We start from the raw sequence: 19,581 nt of genomic DNA, 5'->3' as shown, positions 1-19,581 counted from the left end.
CTTTAGAACTCTTTGATTTCTTTTAATTTTTTTTATTGCAAAAGGCATGTTCTTGTTGCTGTTTGGCATTTAACAATAAACAAAAATGTTTAAAACGTGTCTCTGTCAGTTAATAAGCAGCAATATATGCTACATAACTCAACGATAGAGTTTTGTATGCAGTAAAATCAGGATAATTTTTTTTTTTTTTTACGCCGCTATTGAGCCACCCAAAATAACTGCAGGGGAAATTTCTTAACCGCAACAGCCCTGTTGGGTTATTTAAGGAACACAATTAATGAAACATGAACACTTGCTTGGCAAGCAATGCTTGCCACAAATTAATAAGTCTTAGGAATGATTTAACAAGTTGTAGGAATGAATAGACTGTCCTGTGTCCCGCAGACCTGCAAAGCGCATGATATGAAATAATGTGAATGAAATAATGTGTTGGAATTACTAAGTTACTACATTTCTATTGCTTTTCATGTTGAAGAACTTGTGTTCTTTCTATTTTAGAGGAGATATGTGGAGGTTTTTACTTAAAAAAAATCTTTAAGATAGAGTTTTCATTTGAACATGTATGAGCCAACCATGATGTAAAAAAAAAAGAATTACACCTCGACTGTCCACCACGGTTGCCTCTATCAGCCTGTAGGCTCAATTGTATGTGGGGGAGTCGGGCCCGAATTGGCGCGAAAATTCACAAAATGTGACGTCATGCGCGTTCTCGTCTACTTGGGTTTACAACCGTACGGCACGCCAGCCATTATAGTAAGCAGCGGCAATAGTGTTTTCAAATGGACTCTGCGGATGGAAAGAAGCGACCAGCCTCCAGCACAATTCAGACACCCACGGACACTCCTCGTAAGTAAAAAAAAAAAAAAAAAAATAGAGCGTGCGCACTGAGAACGAGCATGAGACTGGCTGCAGTTCCTCTAACGGCCACTGGTGTCAGTAACGGTTAGAAATTTCAGAACCTACGCAATGCTCCTTTAACGTACTTTTAAAAGTTTAATTCATTTTTGTTTATAATCTTTAGTATTCATGCAACAGCTTTTGTTACAGAGACATCGTATTAGACGACTGGTTTAAATAATTATGGGCTGACCAATTTAGTGAAAATTGTCTTGAAAGGATTAATAGCACAATGAAGTTGCGATTGTAAAATGCAGTCTGTAAGACGCGCGACATTGCAGAAAAGGTGCGTTCACAAATGTAGCCTATGCTGATCCAAATTCATATCAAATAGTCTATAAGCGCAGATAAACAGTTCTGCGTTCAAATTGAGTTCAAAAGATGTCGCAAAGCACCGGAAAAAGTAATTACCATGAATGTGACAGAGGGAAATAGTAAAAATATATTTGAATTATTTACTAATAAACTAGTGTTTACTGAGTCTGTGTCCCTAAGGATGAAGTTGCCTGACTCATCATCTCCTCATTAGACGCGCCTTTTATACGGATTATGATTGTATTGAGATTTTTTGTTGTTTGTTTTTATTATTTCGTTAAGTAGTAATTTAATGCTTTCTATAGATATATTTATCATGTCTGTGAGGCATGTATTCACTGAGTTTCGGTTTATTTTTGTAAGCTCTCCTGTTCAAGACGAGACAGCAGAAAGCATGTTTATTTTCTTTATTTATATTTCTTTATTTTATATTATGATTGCGCTGGCACCTATATGTCCCAAAAAGCGTGCTTTATCTTGCACTCTCCGCACAAAATATTCCATATAGCGCACATGTATCTGGGTTTAACGTTAAAACATTGTTAAATGCTTGAACTGTTTTATATCTTTAGATTTTATTTTAGACAATTCGTGATTATTTGAGATGGCTAAACTGATTAAACATAGGCTATGTAAACTCTCTCTCTGTGCTGGCCGCTAGGGCTGGGATAAACGATTATTTTTTAAACGATTAATCTAGCGATTATTTTTTCGATGCAACGATTAATCTAACGATAAATTTTTTCAGACCGATTTGATTTTGATTATCTCCCCATTAATTGACTACTAACAATTTATACATGTTGATTTACATATCTGAATGAAAAAAACATCAATTCCTTAACATTGCAATATATGTTTATTGCTCTTAAAATTACAAAATAAAAGACTGACTAAGAATGCATTACTTTGCACTCGTATAGAGATAGCATTCAATAAAACCTTGAAGCCTTGAAAACACATAGCTTACTGAAACAAGCTTACTGAACACATAGGGCCTAGCTTACTGAAAAAAAGTTCTTCTTTCAGATGAAAATAACAACAACTTGATGTCTAGCATTCAATAAAAAAGGTCACCCAAAATACAATTTTGGAATACAATGCAATGTAAATGTAAACTTGACTGCTTTAAGCTAATACAGAGAGTGCTTTTCCAAAAAAAAAAAAAAATTAACAGTGGGAGCCAGCAGCCTGTCATGGAGAAAAAAAAATCTCCGAATGCTCCACGTGAAACTTTGGCATTCCGCCCTTTTTCTATCGTGTCTAATGATTTTGGTTAATATGCACGAGGGAGGGAGGGAGAGAGAGAGAGAGCAAGACAGCGCTCGTGTAGTTTGAAGACTGCGAGTGCGCGAGCGCGCGTGAAACTTTGGTGTTTCGCCCTTTTTCTATCGTGTTAAATGATTTTGGTTAATATGCACGAGGGAGAGAGAGAGAGAGAGAGAGAGAGAGAGAGAGAGAGAGAGAGAGAGAGAGAGAGCGCTCGTGTAGTTTGAAGACTGTGAGTGCGCGAGCGCACGTGAAACTTTGGTGTTTCACCCTTTTTCTATCGTGTTTAATGATTTTGATTAATATGCACAAGGGAAAGAGAGAGCAAGAAGCGCTCGTGTTGTTTGAAGACTGTTAGTGCGCGCGCACAGCCGGGGCTCTCTCTCGTACGCGCCCTGTCACTGTCACTCACCGATCAAATAAGGCTTTGACAGCCGGCAAAAAAAAAGATCAATGCAGAAAAACCCCTGGATTGGTTATATAACGTTGGACAGAATGTTGATCCGGACATCGCGTATATTCAGCGCACATAAGGTAAACGTTTTGCAAACGTTTTTTAGAGAAATAAAAACAGGTCGACGAATCGATGTGCATATTTTGTGTCGACGTATTTTTTGCCTCGACGTCATCGATGACCTCGACGCGTTGTCCCAGCCCTACTGGCCGCTTTAAAAAATAAACTTATAGGCCCGTTTAACGATCAAAAACTGCTCCAAACATACAAAACTGAACTATTTTAATAACTGAAACAGTAGTAGCTGTTTTGAGAGAATTGGGAAAAAAAGACTGGCTGAACATCCTCAAGTGAGTTGCAGGGCAAACCGAAAGTTGATCCCTAATGTCCAGCACTCTTCTTCTCTGCTCCAACTTATCATTTGTACCCTATGTGTTTTTCCCTATGTAAAAACTAAAATAAGTTGTAAAAATTAAAGTTTTTTTTTTTTTATTGTGCTCGGCATGGTGGGCCGCATGTGATTTCATGACGTGCCGTGGGTTAAACCCTTGGTTCAGAGCTACAGGATTTGTGGAGTAGCAGTACCCCCAAATAGATTGACAAAAGTCATAATAGGAACAAGAAATACTTCCACTACTACTTCGTTTGTGATGGTCATTTATTTTTTAGATATTAAGACGCAATGTTTTCAGTTTATTGATGACCTGTCTTTGACCTGTGAATGCATTGCTCTCGGAGACAGTTAACAGTTATTTTTATCATACGTTACTGCATCACTAACAGTTTCTCTCAGATGACGACACATTTCTTCATCCGCCCGGATAAGGAGAAGCGCTTTAATTTCACTGTTGCATCAGTTGGATGACATTATTTTATTTTCTTAAACAGTGCGTTAATGCGTCACATTGTTATGATTGGCCCGGAGTAGACGTCTTACGTCACCGCATTCTGAACTCGTACGTGCTCATACCGGTAATTTTCCTTCTGCTTTCACACACAGCAGAATTCCAGCAATTTACTGGTAATGTTACAAGTTCTCATACCGGTAAATTGCCGGAACGAATTTACCGGTATTTTTGAAAAGATCCTGTTCACACATGATCTCTTTACGGCAATTTACCGGTAATTTTCCGGAAAAGTCTGTATGTGTGAAAGGGCTTATTGCCGCTCGTACGTGTTTTGCGCACGAGCCGCACGCAGCCCAAAACTAAATAGGTTAACTGACTATCGATAGCTTTAATCGATTGAATCTCTTATCGACAATTAATCGATCATCGATTAATCGTTGGCATCCCTAATTGAGATACACCTGTAAATAAAAACGTTTGAACATATATGATAGATATCCGATTAGCGAAAACGCATGAAATGATCAGGTGTAAACATGCCCTGGCAGCCATGTTTGTTGATTTTCCCAAGTGATACTTGAAAATTCACGTTTCATGTTCAATTTTTGGTTCATTAGCCAAATAATTAACCAAATGTAATTAATATTAACACTTACCAAATTATTTCAATTTAATCATGCCTGCTATTTGTATTATTCTATTCTAAAAACAGCTGTGAAGAAAAAGAGAGTTGATTGGTTCATGAGGCAGAAAATCTGTCACGCTACATTAAAATGCCTCAAAACTGCATTTATTATTTGCAATTGCAATATACCTCATGTCAAATGCAACAAAGCACAAAGATAAAGCTGATTATTACCAAAGTCTTTTTAAGGCAAGTCATGTCACTTGGCGGCCATCTATGAAACACCTGCAGTGATGTGCTGACTTTACCGATTTCCGACTGGCTCTTTCATTCACAAGGCGGGGCTTCCTGCGATTGAGCATTGCCATTGCATTTTTCCCCATTCAAAGCTATACGAGTGACACGTCTTGGGTATTCCATAGTCTTTGTTATTACTTTGAATTCCGAATCTTCTGAGAAGTGTGCTACAAATAATGATTAGTTCTTTAACTGGAAATAGCATAGACTAGAAGACAAATTATTGGAATTTAATGAAAAATTTATATTGACTAATCAATATGATTAATTCAGCAGTAACATCATGTTGTTTGTCTGATCAGCAAACTAGGGTCTGTTACCTCCATTTTGTGGATAAATACTGCAACACAACAGCCACTGCCATAAAGACAAACTTAGGGTGCTTTCACATCTTTAGTTTGATTCATTTGGTCCGAGCCAAGGGCAAACAATTTTACATTGTAGCATTTTTCAGCTTTTTTGGTTCCTTTTCACACCACACTGATTGCTTTGGTCCATACCAGTTGAAACGAACCAAAATGCAGTCACTTGACAACATCTACATCACTCATTGGCCATGACGTATTTCCTAAACTGCTTTTCGATTGGTTAGAATTTACGTGTGGGAAAATTCCAACATAAGAGGAAAGGCCAGCAAACAACACGGAGACAATACAACTACACGACAACACGACTGCACGACTGCACGGGCTGGTTTTGTCCCTGGCCATAATCTATTACATTGTTTGTATACACCACAATATGCAAATAAAAACATTTCTATAATGAAGCGCGGATGCGGCTTGAAAACAATGTTCTAATGCACTGCAAACGGCGAGCGGGAATCGCTCGTAACTTCAAACGGAGGCGTGCATTAATTCTTCTTAACTCTGACATGCTCATGGTCATCTGACCTAATTTCTATGAGGCTCCGTACCTCCTCACTACTCCAAGTTTCATGCTAAAGTGCAAACTGTCAACAAACACTTCCTCATCCCATAATGCACAACGCAGCTGACTACGGCAGCTGGTTTAGTCCAAAAATGATCAGTACTTTTTGCAGTTGAGTCTGTTCGAGGTCGGACCACATTCTCACCACAAACGAACCGCTCCAGAGTTTGTTTGAAAGCGTACCGAGACCACCTCTTCAAGCAGGTCTCGGTACGCTTGTTTGGTCCGCTTTTAGTCCGCACCCGAGTGCGATTGCTGCTTTCTCACCTGCCCAATTGATCCGCACCAAAGGGGGAAACGAACTCTGGTATGATTCAACCGAACTAAATGAGGCAGGTGTGAAAGCACCCTTAATATCAAAACAGGTAAAAAGACAAAACTTAGCTACGTTTGTTATTAGAGTTGACTTTATTGAGAATCAAAACAATATTAAGCCTTTGAAAAATGTTTACTGGCTCAGGAAGAGGATTTAAGATAGCTACTGCCATGACCAAATACCACATAAAGCACAAGAGGAACTGAGTCTTGAGGAAGTGCAATAATATCTGTGCTGGGACTGTCATCATTGCTGCTGTTTGCTTTGGAAACACAAAATAAAACTTGACACAAAGGCCATCAAAAGATTATGAAATTTCCTCCAAGAAAAAAAAAGTTGTATGACTAAACTGCCGCTGTGCTTTTACAGTTAAAGCCTATAGTTTTACAATCAGGCCTTGACTGATCGACCAGAATCAGAAGGCAGAGTTTCTGGCCAACATCACAGACAGACATCGACTTTAACCTGCACCATGTTCAATGTGAATATTGGATTGCTCTACAAGCGAACCTTGATTGTGTTTATTTATTAACAACTGACTATTGTTTGCACTGTTGCAAGCTTTCCGATTCCCCTTATGTCCTTTCTATATTTAGGAATTCTCTATGGGATGCAGGCACTGCAACAATTCATTCACACATGGATGATAGAAGAAAAATTTGATGATGGCAGCAAACTCAGGTGAAACAAACCTTTCATTAACAGTCTTCAATAATGATTCGATAATTATCATACTTCAAATAACAGCATCTATGCAAAGTCTGTATTCACTATGGTTGGGTATCACTCAAATTGTAGCGATTCTGATTTTGATTCTGCTTATCAAATCCCAGTTTCGATTTCAATAAGCTATAAAAACATCAAATATTTAGACATCAAATACATTTGCAAAACACTGTTGCAGATGAATACAATAAAGAAATAAAATCAGCAGTCAATAGAAAAAAAATTAGCAGTATAAAGAACACTTTAATGAAGAAACTATACTAATTTATAGATTATATAAAACAAGATTATAGAAGACAAGTAAACAGCAATAAAATAAGAAAATTAGCAATAGCACAAATAAATATAACTGATCAAAGTTCAGGTACAAAAATTGAAATCTAATGTAATGAAACGTAACACTGCATAGTTTTCTTTTTATATATGAAATCTAGAATAATCCTTAGTAAACTTACAAAAATTATTCAGCCAAAATCAGAGAGTGAATTACTTTTTCTTCTGTTCTATGATTAACATTAATGGCACAGACAGCGGCAGGAATATCAGGCTGCTGTCACTTTAAAGGAACACGCCACTGTTTTTGAAAATAACCTCATTTTCATAACATATGCTAATGGTCTAATCAGATTCAATGATCTCTGCTAAGCTACAGCTAAAATGCTACCGCCAGACCCGGAGATCAGCTGAATGGATTCGAAAACGGTAAAACTCAACTATTTAACTCTAGGGGAGTTTGAAAATTAGCCTATTTTAAAAAATAGTGGAGTGTTCCTTTAAGACTAGGGGTGGGGGAAATAATTGATTCATTGCACAATGAATAGCTAGAAATAGAGAAATTAATTACAGAAAATGGGTAATAATTTATATGTTAGCTGTTTAAGGTAGAGATGTTCTAGTGCACAGATATCTGTAACATCTGGGGTTCCATGGTACTCGTCAATTCCTTTCCGAACAGATATCCTCACGTGAAGTGTAAAATATTTTTTACTTATTAGGCAGTTAAAAGGAAACACTGATTTCTTGAGTCAGCACTAATAATGCTATAGACTGGTGTGTTTTCGTATCAAAATACTGGTGTTTGATGTCCAGTGTGCACCAAAAATGTTATAATATATAAGATATTTAGAGATACACCATATTGGATTTTTGCCAATATGCCGATAATTTTCAACCCTGTTTTGGCCGATAGCCAATACGTATATATAATTATTATTAATTTTGAATAAAAACAGAAATATAGATGTATGAGACTGCCTAAAATTAAAAAAATATTGAAGTCTACAGATTCAAATAAAGTGTATTAAAATAAACACTCAAATGTGTTGTGGTTGTTTTCCTTCCACTAGTCTAGAAGAAGCAAGTAAAGTAACCCAAAATCTCCAAATTGACCAGTAAATAAAAAAAAAACACCCAGCTATGCCTGTAGTTTAACATAACTTTAAAATACATTAATTGATAAACTGAACTGAAATGTGCACGTCTTATAACATCCACAGAAATTTATTTGGAAATTTGGAACTGGTTCTCGATACCCAACCCTATATTCACAAAGATTTGTTAAACAGCAGGCAAATGTCTGAAATCTAGGCCCAGTTTTTGATCACCCAATACTATCACAGATGGGTAAACATGGATGGAAATGTGTTGTAAAAGTTCAGATCGAGTCATCTTGGCAGCTTGGTTTCAAATAATGCTCTTTGTGGACTTTTGAGTTTTGGGCTCCAAAAGTTTCAGTATGTTTTCTCTTGTATCTTATCAGGCTTTTGAATTGAATCAATATAGAGACATCTCACGTACAAACTGCACAACTTGACAACATTAGAACTTCAAAACAACCTGACAGACAACACATTCACAAAACTGAACAGAAGAAACAGAAGATTTAGAGACCAGAAAACAGCAAAGACCTTTAACAGAGTGATGATCTGAATGCAGCAAAAGACAAAAGTGAGTGCACTCGACTTCCTGTGGGGGAGATTTTTTTTTTTAATGAAACATCACATTCAAGCACGAGTGTCTAACCACAACACATGCTCTATTCCTAACATGACCATTTTGTACGTAGCCAAGATGCACAGACAGATTTGAGCTGACAGAAGTTTAAATGAGTTCCTTTTAACAAAACCTTGCACATACAATATATGGGCATTTCTTTATCTACAGGCACTTCTGTGTCACAGCAGTTGATTTGTAATAAAATATTTTTTAAAACAGGCTTAAACTTTAGAAATTTTTAACACTGAAGTGCACCTCAAAACTGCCTTGAAAACTTTTTTTTTTTTTTAACTTTCCAGACCCAGACTTCGAATCATAAACTCTGAAAGTCTATCATAAAAACATTTTATCTTATGATTTAACATTTATAAATGGTCTGAAGCAGAAGAGTTGCAAACATTTTATGCTCATAATTTGTTTAAAACATATCATACATTAGGTTAGGTATTTTTCAGAAGTGCCCATACCTTAAGAAAAAACCTGTGTGTGTTTGTTTATATATATATATATATATATATATATATATATATATATATATATATATATATATATATATAGTTTCCCACACCCAAGTATAATTTAGTTTATTTTTCTGGGCATTATTGGTATTTTGTTTACACAATTAATTGCATTTAATTTAATTTCCATTTCATTCACAGAAAACAATTGTAGTTTCTGGCTGGGATGTTTCCTTACAGGAAGAAAAGACTAAGAACATTATTTGACATATTATTCAATATATGGATTTTAAGTTATGCATGAATAGAAGTAAAATGAGCGGGGCTGACAATTCCTTCAGGTTATGACATGTGTTTTAAGTTAACTGATCAACAATCAGAGCAGACATTACCAGTGTTGCAAACTGTCTGTACAGTTACATAAAAATATGAATTATATATGACCGCATACATGAATCTAATCTACAACATCAACATACGGCATTACAGGCTGCAATACACAAGTACGATAGTTTTAAAGCAACAAGCCCATCTGCACAACAAAAACAACTAACGTTACTCTAAAGAGAAATGCTTACCTGTTTGTGTGGGGTTGCTGAGCTAGCGAGAACTGCTAGCCAACTCGCGTGATGATCAACGCACTTGAGTTGAAACTTCAAATAACCGAGCGAAAACAGTCCGTTAGTCCATGCTTCTGCGTTTACTCCAGATATTTCGTCGCTCGGTGTCACTTACGCGAGGGTTGACGGTGTGTCCATCCCGTTAGCTGTCGTAACATTTGACTTGTTGAAGCACAGCTCGCTAAGATGTTTGGGATCAAGTTTAAACGGCTAGCTGCGCGTTAGCGTGTGCTGCCGTTGTCCATCTTATTTACAAAACATGAGCACAGGAGCTTCGCACTTATGAGTGCTGTATCAACTCAATACAACGACGACATATGTTCTTAAAGAAAGACACCTGATGGATATGTTAAGGACGCGACATGTCTGAAGATCACCAGTGGAGTGACAGCTAGCGAGCATGCTAACTTACCAGACATGACTACCAGCAGGTCATGCTTTAACAAATCACTTTTGTGTTTGTCTTTAAATGACCGATGCTTTGTATATCCTTTCGAAACCAGTGAAGAAAGACGAGTTTTAATTTCCAGCACGCTGTCTGTATGTTTCTCTGCTGTCTCGTATGCAGAGGGTGCCCTGTGGTTCCTGCAGTTAACACACCACTAGTAGTCTCACAGAGAAGTGGCTCAGTACCTATTGTGTGTGTTGACTACCTAGACAGCATAGGTTTAGCCAACTGTCTCTGGTTTCAAGTAGGGGTAACTGCAGCCTGGAGCAATGGGCGTGGCAAAAGGTGGGCGTGTCGAAAGATTTCTCATTGGTTGAAAGAAAGGTAGGGGGCGTGGCGAAAGGTTTAACGAAAAGTAGGGGGAAGTCGTGGCCTGGTGGTTAGAGAATCGGACTCCCAATCAAAAGGTTGTGAGTTCGAGTCCCGGGCAGGCAGGAATTGTGGGTGGGGGGAGTGCATGTACAGTTCTCTCTCCACCCTCAATACCCTCAATACCACGACTTAGGTGCCCTTGAGCAAGGCACCGAACCCCCAACTGCTCCCCGGGCGCCGCAGCATAAATGGCTGCCCACTGCTCCGGGTGTGTGTTCACAGTGTGTGTGTGTGTTCACTGCTCTGTGTGTGTGCACTTCGGATGGGTTAAATGCAGAGCACAAATTCTGAGTATGGGTCACCATACTTGGCCGAATGTCACTTCACTTCACTTAACTTCTCCAGTAGCCCCTCACTGCAGAACACAAGATCCAGGGGGCGGAGTTGGATCCAGGTCCAGGGGGCAGAGTTCGATCTACGTCCAGGGGGCGGAGTTGGATCTACGTTCAGGGGGCGGAGTTGGATCTCGTCCCACTGCATTTAGATTGGACATATGGCAGATTAACGTCATACATATTCACGTCATACTTACTATTGTTTCCGCATTGAGTCATAAGTAAAGTTATTATTTTGACGGAAAAATAAACTTGCTAAGAATTTTTTTTTAAATAACACTTTAAATGCTTAGTTGCAAACACTGTAGTCGGGCGCACATAATTATGGGCAAATACCAAATATTTTAATTTGGATGAACGTTTGTATTAATTTTAAAACATTATAACTACCTAAATAAAAAATAGAATCATACATTTCACAATGCCTGAAATGCCCATGGTTTCTTGTTACAAGTAAGAATAAAAACAAGTGTTTTTTGATTGGCTAAATCTTTACCCCTCTCAGTAGTCCACTTTGACTTCAAATTAATGAGTAGGCACATCTGCTTTTATTGGAATGGTATTAAAGGGTCATGAAACCCCAGACCAGTGGCGTAGCCACGAGGGGGCCTGGGTGGGCCTTGGCCCCCTCATTTACATGTCCGGCCCCCTCAGATTTTCGATTGCTTAAAATAAAATAAGTAAAATAAGAAAATGTTGATTTGTCAGTCTGATTGATATATTGACCAATCAAAATGCTGCACGGTAAAATGCGGCTGTTTTCAAACTTGATTTGATTAGCCTATGTCACGTGTTGTGCGTAACTGACGCCTTCATCTTCGCTTGAGAGTTCATTAATATTCGGTGACAATGGCAACTGCCACGCAAAGTACAATATTACGCTTTTTCAAAAAAGCTCTGCGACAGCGAGTGAAGTGGCACCTGAGGCTTCTCAGGACACAGAAATGCCTATTTCATCACGGGAGTGTAGCGGTAAGACTTCCACGACACAGATCAGCATAATGCCCAATGATTTGTCTGCAATTGATGAACCGCATTCACAACCAGTGATGACCGCATTTACTTACACTGAGTTTGCCGGAAAGAATCGTTGCTTTTCCCCAAAATGGTACAATGAGTTCACATGGCTTGATTATAGTTCAATAATAATCGCCCCCGTAGACTCATGGTCATGTAAAAGGTAATCCCATGGTTTGAATTATAGCCGCTTAGCTATGTTGTATGCTGTTATGCTGCTGAAACAGTGAAGTAAAAATTCTGTGATTTTATGCGGTATATATATTTGCTTATGCTGTATATATTCTGCTGTTTTTCGAACGTAAATTGGTGGATTTTCTGGACTGAGTATGATGACATCATTTAATAATTGCCCTCGTAGATTCTACGGCGTAACGTTAGACTCATGTAAAAGGTAATAATCACCTAGTTATGTTGTGGGCTGTTATGACTTCTGCTGAAATGAAGTAAATATGCTGTTTTAAATGTGAACAGGTATTAAGCTGTTTTTATTTATAGGCATTAAGATATATATATATATATATATATATATATATATGTGTGTGTGTGTATATATAATGAGTTGCCCCCTCATTTTAAGATGGGACCCCCCAAAAATACAATTCTGGCTACGCCCCTGCCCCAGACTACTTATTCTAAGATTATAGCAGAGGTGTTTGTGTTGTACATCATAGAAGACAATGTTAGCATCAGCTAATTTTAACTGTTGGAGAAAATTGGTTAATTTTAAGCTTTTTTGCTCTATTTTCATCTTCCGGATTTAAAATCTACATTGTGTTGACGTCACGATTTGTGACGTGACAATGGACTATAGTACATTGATGAGCGTTGGTGTCTATTCAATTATTCATGAGATTGCATGTTCTTATCCTATGAGAAGACGCTTCGCTTAATTATTCACAACAACATGTGTTGATTTCCTATGAAAGACAAGTAGGGGTAACTGGAGCCTGGAGCAATGGGCGTGGCAAAAGGTGGGCGTGTTGAAAGGTTTCTCATTGGTGGAAAGAAAGGTAGGGGGCGTGGCAAAAGGTTTAGCGAAAACTGGCTGTTCCGCCTAAAGGCAAGTAGGGGTAACTGCAGCATAGAGCAATGGGCGTGGCAAAAGGTGGGCGTGTCGAACGGTTTCTCATTGGTGGAAAGAAAGGTAGGAGGCATGGCAAAAGGTTTAGCGAAAACTGGCTGTTCTGCCTAAAGGCGAGCCATACTCTTAATCGCTATTGGCCTATAGATTAATAGAAAGCGATAAATTAAACACATAATCCTATAAAACCAATTGAAATTCATCCAATGTAAAAACAGCGTTAATGATGTAAAGGATATTATTTTAAATTACTTTCGAAAGTACCTTCAAAACGGCTTACTGACGTAATCACCACCACACGTTTAGGTCTTAGTTTATCAATAATCAAAAACAGATTACAATTATTTTTGAGAATACAAACGTCTATTAACACGGTTAGTCGCACTTGCTGTTCTTAAGTTAAAGTCATTTAAAGTCAGCTGTGTTAACATTAGTGAACTAACAAGACGTAACATTAACTAACAACGTACATTAACTAACCAAGTTTAATAAATACTGTATCAAATGTATTGCTCATAGTTAATGTTAGTTAATACATCAGTCAACAAATGAAACTTTATTGTAAAGTGTTACACTAGAAAACTAGGTTTTGCCTGATAGAGAAAAATAAATATGACAAAACCATTAAATTAGCAAATTTAAAAATTAGTCAGAAGAGTTAAGTAACCTTGTTTTAAGTGCAATTAACCAATTAAGCAAACAGACACAGCTTTATCCACTAAAACATTTATTTAGCTTTCAGTTTCATTCAATTCAAGTAAAAGGATAAATAGATAGATATAGATAGATAGATAAACCACTCATTCATTAATTAATTAATTAATTCTGTAGTAGCAGTCCATAGAACAGAATCCAGCAAACTCTTCGTCCTATTATTGCCATTTTACAGTCAGTATCCATGACTGTGGAAAGGTGTAGCCGGGTCCCCCTTTCATAAAATAAATAAATAAAAAGAATAACAGCAACAATAATAATAATAATAATAATAACGAGGAAAAAAAAAGAAAACACCTTTCAGATTCATCAGATTCTGTTCCATCCTCTTTGGCTCAGATGGTGTAGCTACATACACTGCAGAACTGCAGAAACAATCAGAAGCTAATGTATAAGGTTCACAATACGATGCATTTCATGTTCTTGTATACACTGATAAATCTTACATTGTTTTCTAAAACTATTGCTTTAAATTTTTAACAGATGGGCTAAAAAGGTACAGAAGAATAAAATATTACCTGAAATGATTTGAAACAAGATATTTTACAGTTGATTAGTTTTTTTTAATATACTCACTCCAGCAGGTGTCCTTAAGTATATGTATTTTTTGAGTACATCCTCCACAGAGATTCCTTCCATGCTTTCTCTGCATCTCCAGGAGAATTACCTGCCGTCTGGTCTTTGACCGTCGAGGAGTCTGGATGTGTTTCTGATACTCACTTTGTAGCACATTCACATGTGCCTCAACAGACACTGAATCCTCCCCAACACAAGCTTCCTTCATCAGAACAACAGAAACAGATCATGCTTAGACCGTGACAGATATCAAAAACATATAAATACTTACTGAACAAGGTGTTTTAGATATAAAAAAAATTAAAAACATTGAACTGCATAAACATTAAGATGATGGTCAGGTAGTGAAGAAGTAGAGTACATACAAAAAAGGATTTAAATATCTGTAGTACAGTATCTTCCTTACATTAATCTGTACTAAGTGAAAATGTAAAATTGATTAACAGTGCAAAAATAAATTATGCATATGGCAGTGTGCTTACATACTCTACAATAACCTGCAAGTGGAGCACGTTCTGCTTTACATTTCAGGTTTAGGGATGTGTCAGATGTGCTCAAAACACAAACTTGACTGATTGTCATTTTCCAGCAAATAAAGATTACAACATCTTGTTACTACAATATTGTGTGTGATTATGTTGATAGAGATAAATCAATGGTTTAAAAACAATGTAACTTACACAGTCATTTCTTTCTATATTTCTCTGGAAAGGGTTCTTCAAAACCAGTCTGTTGGCAGCTTGAATATACTCTGCATTAGTTGGAGACCTGGCAGAAAGGTAGAAACAAGCTCTAGATTAGAGTTTTTTTTATTTTTATTTTGTCTAATCGTCTTCAGATTGTGAACTGATCATAGTACAGTTGCAATAGAGGTGGTAATAATTATTATACTAACAGGATGTATTCTGTACTCTATTGTACAAAAAGGACGCAGATATAAACAATCATCTCTGAAGGATTCGCCGTCGATGCGGTCATCGTTTTGTCTCACTGTACATATGTCTGTCAACAACAATAAACTAATTACTAAAGCTGCAAGATATAACGCAAAGGAAAAAATTATGATCGTATTGTAACAAACTTATCTTAATAAACATATTTGTGGTATATAAAGTATAGATAAACGTATAAACGATGAATAAATACCTCACGTCTTATTTTTTTTATTTTTTTTTTTTTATTATGCCATACATCAAAACAATACAACGAGAAACATTACAATGAGAAGGAGAAAATATGAACAACAATATGAAAACCATGCCAGAGGACAATAACAACCATAAAAAAATAATTTTTTTTTTTACATAAATCAATATTTTGGGGGGTGTCACTTTATACAATAGTATACCTGTTTACAATATTATAAGTTTGAATAGCTTTTTTACTTGTACAATTACATAGAATCTTACAATACAGCTTGAAATCATTTAGAAAATGAGAAAAGTTTGGTTTGGAGCCTGACCACTTCATTTTATGGATATGAAACTTCCCCATTAAAATTAACAATTGTATGAGATATGTTTCATCTTTGCCAACTCCATGATCACTGTATATTATATTAAGTATATTATTACATCATATCCACTCAACTGCAAAGAAATGTCCAATATTTCCTTAATAAAAAACTCCATATCAATCCAAAATATTTTTGTATGTATACAATGAAAAAATAAATACAGAAAACCAGAAAAAGCGAGCTGGAGGATAAACAATGTTATTAAGTATATTTCTAATATAATTATTTGAGACTCTATTTTGTATAATATTTGTATTACCAATAAATATTTTACTCTTGATCTCTTCAAAATACAATTCTTTCTCATGTGATGCATTTCTAAGAAGAACAAAACTTTTTGAGGGATTGCATTCATTACAACTGCAAATTCCTTAGGTTTAACTGGTATTTTAAATTTATTCAAAAATTCTTTATATGTTAATAAAACTCCATCATTGTTGAGGAGCTGGCTAACTGCTATAATATTGTTTTCAAACCAGTAATCAAAATATAAAGTTTTATTTTTATATAAGATGTCCTTGTTGTTCCAAATATAGTACCTCCTTGGTGAGAAATTATGTTTATAGGCCAGAGTCCATGCCATAAGAGCTTGTTTATGAAATTTGCCAGCTTCACCGGTATTTTTTCAATTGAATAATTGCACTTCAACAAAAATTCAAGATCACCCAATTGCTTGAACAAATAGTTGGGAAAGGAGTTCCAAATACTGTCTTTATTTTTTAAATATTGAATAAGCCAATTTATTTTAAATACATTGTTTAACGTATCATAACTCAACACCTCTAGACCCCCATGATCTTTGGAGTTGCATAAAATGTCTTTTCTCAGGTATTGAGGCTTGTTTTTTCAGACAAAATTAATAAGCATTTTATCCAATTGCTTGGTAACTTTTGGAGGAATATCCAATGATAAGGATGTATAGACTGATCTGGAAATACCTTCAGCTTTTGACAGAAGTACCCGCCCCTGAATAGACAAATCCCTTTGCAACCACATATTAAACCTCTTACTTGTTTTAGTAATAATTGGATTGAAATTTAAATCATTACGCAAATATTCATCTTTACATATAACAACTCCCAGATATGTTACTTGGTTTTTAATTGGAATATTATGGAAATTATTTAAAAAACATTTGTTGAGAGGAAACAGAACTGACTTATTCATATTCATTCTTAACCCTGATACTTCTGAAAATAGTTTTATACAGTTCACTGCTTTAATGATTTCATTCAAATCTTTCACAAATAAGGTAGTGTCATCAGCAAACTGACACAACTTAAATGTTCTCCCTAATGCAGCAATTCCTTGAAAATCACATTTTTGTATGTGAAGGGCCATTATTTGCGTTGCTAACAAAAACAAAAAAGGGGAGATCGGACACCCTTGCCTAATTCCCCTACCAATATTAAATCTGCCAGAAGTCCCCCTTGCTAATTTTACAGAACTGTTACATCCTTTGTATAAGGTTTTGATAGCATTTTGAAAGTAACTACCAAAGCCAAAAAATTAAATTGCTCTGAATAAAAAATTGTGTTCTATAATATCAAATACCTTGTGAAAATCAACAAACAAAATAAAACTATCATCTAAAATATATTCATTGTAATCTACCATATCTAGAATCAATCTAATATTATTACTAATGTGTCTTCCTTGAATAAATCCTGTCTGTTCCTCATCTATGATACTTTTTAATCCTTTTTTCAGTCTTTCGGCAAATATTAGAGCAAATAATTTTGCATCATTATTTAATAGACTAATGGACTCTCCAATTTTCTAAATAAAGAATATTTTTGTTTTGGCTTTGGGATTAATGTAATAACACCCTGTCTTAAAGAGGCGGGTAATTCCCCTTTTTCAATGGATTCTATGAACACTGCTAGTAAAAAGGGAGCTAAATTGTCTCGAAAGATTTTATAAAACTCACTAACAAGCCCATCATTACCTGGAGAACGATTATCTTTAAGGTTACCAATACATTCTATAACTTCCTCCAATTTTAAATCATCATCACAACACAGCTTGAAATCATCATCAATAACTTTGGCTTTTACCTCACGTCTTATCGCCGCCACCTTGTCTATGGAAATTACGTAAATGTATATTTACTGCTGATTGGCCAGCACAGTAAAACTCCTTTCACCAATGAGAAACCTTTTGGCACGCCCCTACCTTTCAGCGCCCATTGCTGCAGGCTGCAGCTACCCGTCTCTCTGGTTTAGCTGACTTGCTTATAATTCCCCCAAATCTGTCTGTGGCGCCCTGAAACGTTAAAAGGTTTTAAAACACAACCCGTTTGTAACGGTAGAGTGATTCACTGACCCTTTCTACAGCCTCCATCAGCTCACAATCAATTATTAACTCCAGACCCTCCCACTGATCCTTTAGATTAGTCGTGCATTTTATATTTGGTCATTTTGTAATGCATGTTTCTGGCTGAGTGACTTGGTTAAATAATTACAAGTAAGTGAAAGAAAAGATGGTTAACTTGTCCTTGGAACCAATGCTCTCTGTTTGACCTCTCAGTTTGATTTTAGGTGAAAGCAACATATGTTTGCTATACACATGCTTCACTGCATATTCAAACTATTTACACTTTTCAGTCCGAATATCAGTCCATCCCCCCAAACACAAAACAATGTGATTAATACATTAAAAGCAGATTCTGGCTTGGATTCTTGAGCTCAGAAAGAATGGGAAAACATATTTTCCTTTTAGGAAAAATCAAATATTTAGCCACTAACAATGGTTAATGGTTCTTTAACCAAGTTAAACATGATTAGTGAAATAATAAGTACAATTCAGAGCCTGCCCAGCTAACAAAGACATTCTAAGTATTTGCTAACATTCCAATAAATGTACAATAAAAAAAAAATGTTATCTGAATGTTCAAACATTCTTTTGTTCAATAAAGCTACAAAACATTATTTTTAAATGTCAAATGAATATTCAAAATATTAATTTGTTCAATAAAGTAAAAAATAAAAACATTATTTTTTCAATGTTATCTGAATGTTCAAAAAACATTTTGTAAAAAAAAAAAAAAAAAAAAAATATATATATATATATATATTATTGGTTATGCAAAATAGAAAATCTATGAGGATCTGTCCATGTTGAACAATTCTGAAACTTGGCAAAACCTTAGCATTTACATTATTATTGTTTATATAGTTAATGAGACATATGGATACTTAAGCTGCACTTGAAATGTCATTGCATCAAATAAAAACCAAACATTTATTTTCAGAAAGACAGTATAAATACTATTGTTTATGCAAACATGTCAACAAATAGATCAGGTTTTGGTGTTTGAAATCAGGTCAAAAAGCATAATTTGTTTGCAGATATCAGATGGTTTGATTTTTCTTAGGCATTAAAATTCATGCAGTTTACAGATGCACCAATATGCATGATACATAATACACACCTGATAAATTAACATAAGCAACATACTTAATGTATAATTTGAGTGTCTTTGAGTATTCGGTCACTAGAGGGAGCCATTTTCTTCTGTAACATCTAGATATTGTCTCAAGACTTTGGAAAGAGATATTACTAGGCTTGCTAAAAAATACCTTAATGTTGCAAAAGAATATGATACAGAAATGTCTGATTTACCTTAACTTTATGTATTGAATACTCTATGGAGGAGTAGATTTAATAGGAGACAACTTTCACATGAGTCCTCCAAAGAATATTTCTTCTTCATCTCTCAAACAGCACTACACATGACTCGGTATTATATTCCAGTCACCACGGTTAC

At 35.8% G+C, this 19,581-nt stretch overlaps 1 protein-coding gene and 1 long non-coding RNA gene across 3 annotated transcripts in view; both read right to left on the bottom strand.

The window, feature by feature from the left end:
* LOC132140956 (tyrosine-protein kinase JAK2-like) overlaps positions 1-10,352 on the bottom strand; it is a 78,551-nt gene extending 68,199 nt beyond the window's left edge. The window contains exon 1 of the mRNA XM_059550065.1: positions 9,709-10,352. The gene's annotated coding sequence lies outside the window, so the exon portion shown is untranslated. The remainder of the gene's footprint in view (positions 1-9,708) is intronic.
* A 4,048-nt stretch (positions 10,353-14,400) lies between these two features.
* Positions 14,401-17,973, bottom strand: LOC132140339 (uncharacterized). Of its 2 annotated transcripts, none has more exons than XR_009433777.1 (3): positions 15,192-15,411; positions 14,977-15,064; positions 14,401-14,498 (listed from the first exon to the last, which is right to left on the bottom strand). It is a non-coding gene; the product is annotated as an uncharacterized LOC132140339 (long non-coding RNA). The 2 variants fall into 2 exon arrangements; XR_009433776.1 differs by lacking the exon at positions 14,401-14,498 and adding an exon at positions 17,870-17,973 and having other exon boundaries at positions 14,820-15,064; positions 15,192-15,298.
* Positions 17,974-19,581: the final 1,608 nt, after the last annotated feature.

Source organism: Carassius carassius, chromosome 5 (genome assembly GCF_963082965.1).
Source record: "Carassius carassius chromosome 5, fCarCar2.1, whole genome shotgun sequence".
Taxonomy (NCBI): Eukaryota; Metazoa; Chordata; class Actinopteri; order Cypriniformes; family Cyprinidae; genus Carassius; species Carassius carassius.
Note: the sequence above shows the minus strand (reverse complement) of the source record. Positions and strands in the feature narration are given on the sequence as shown.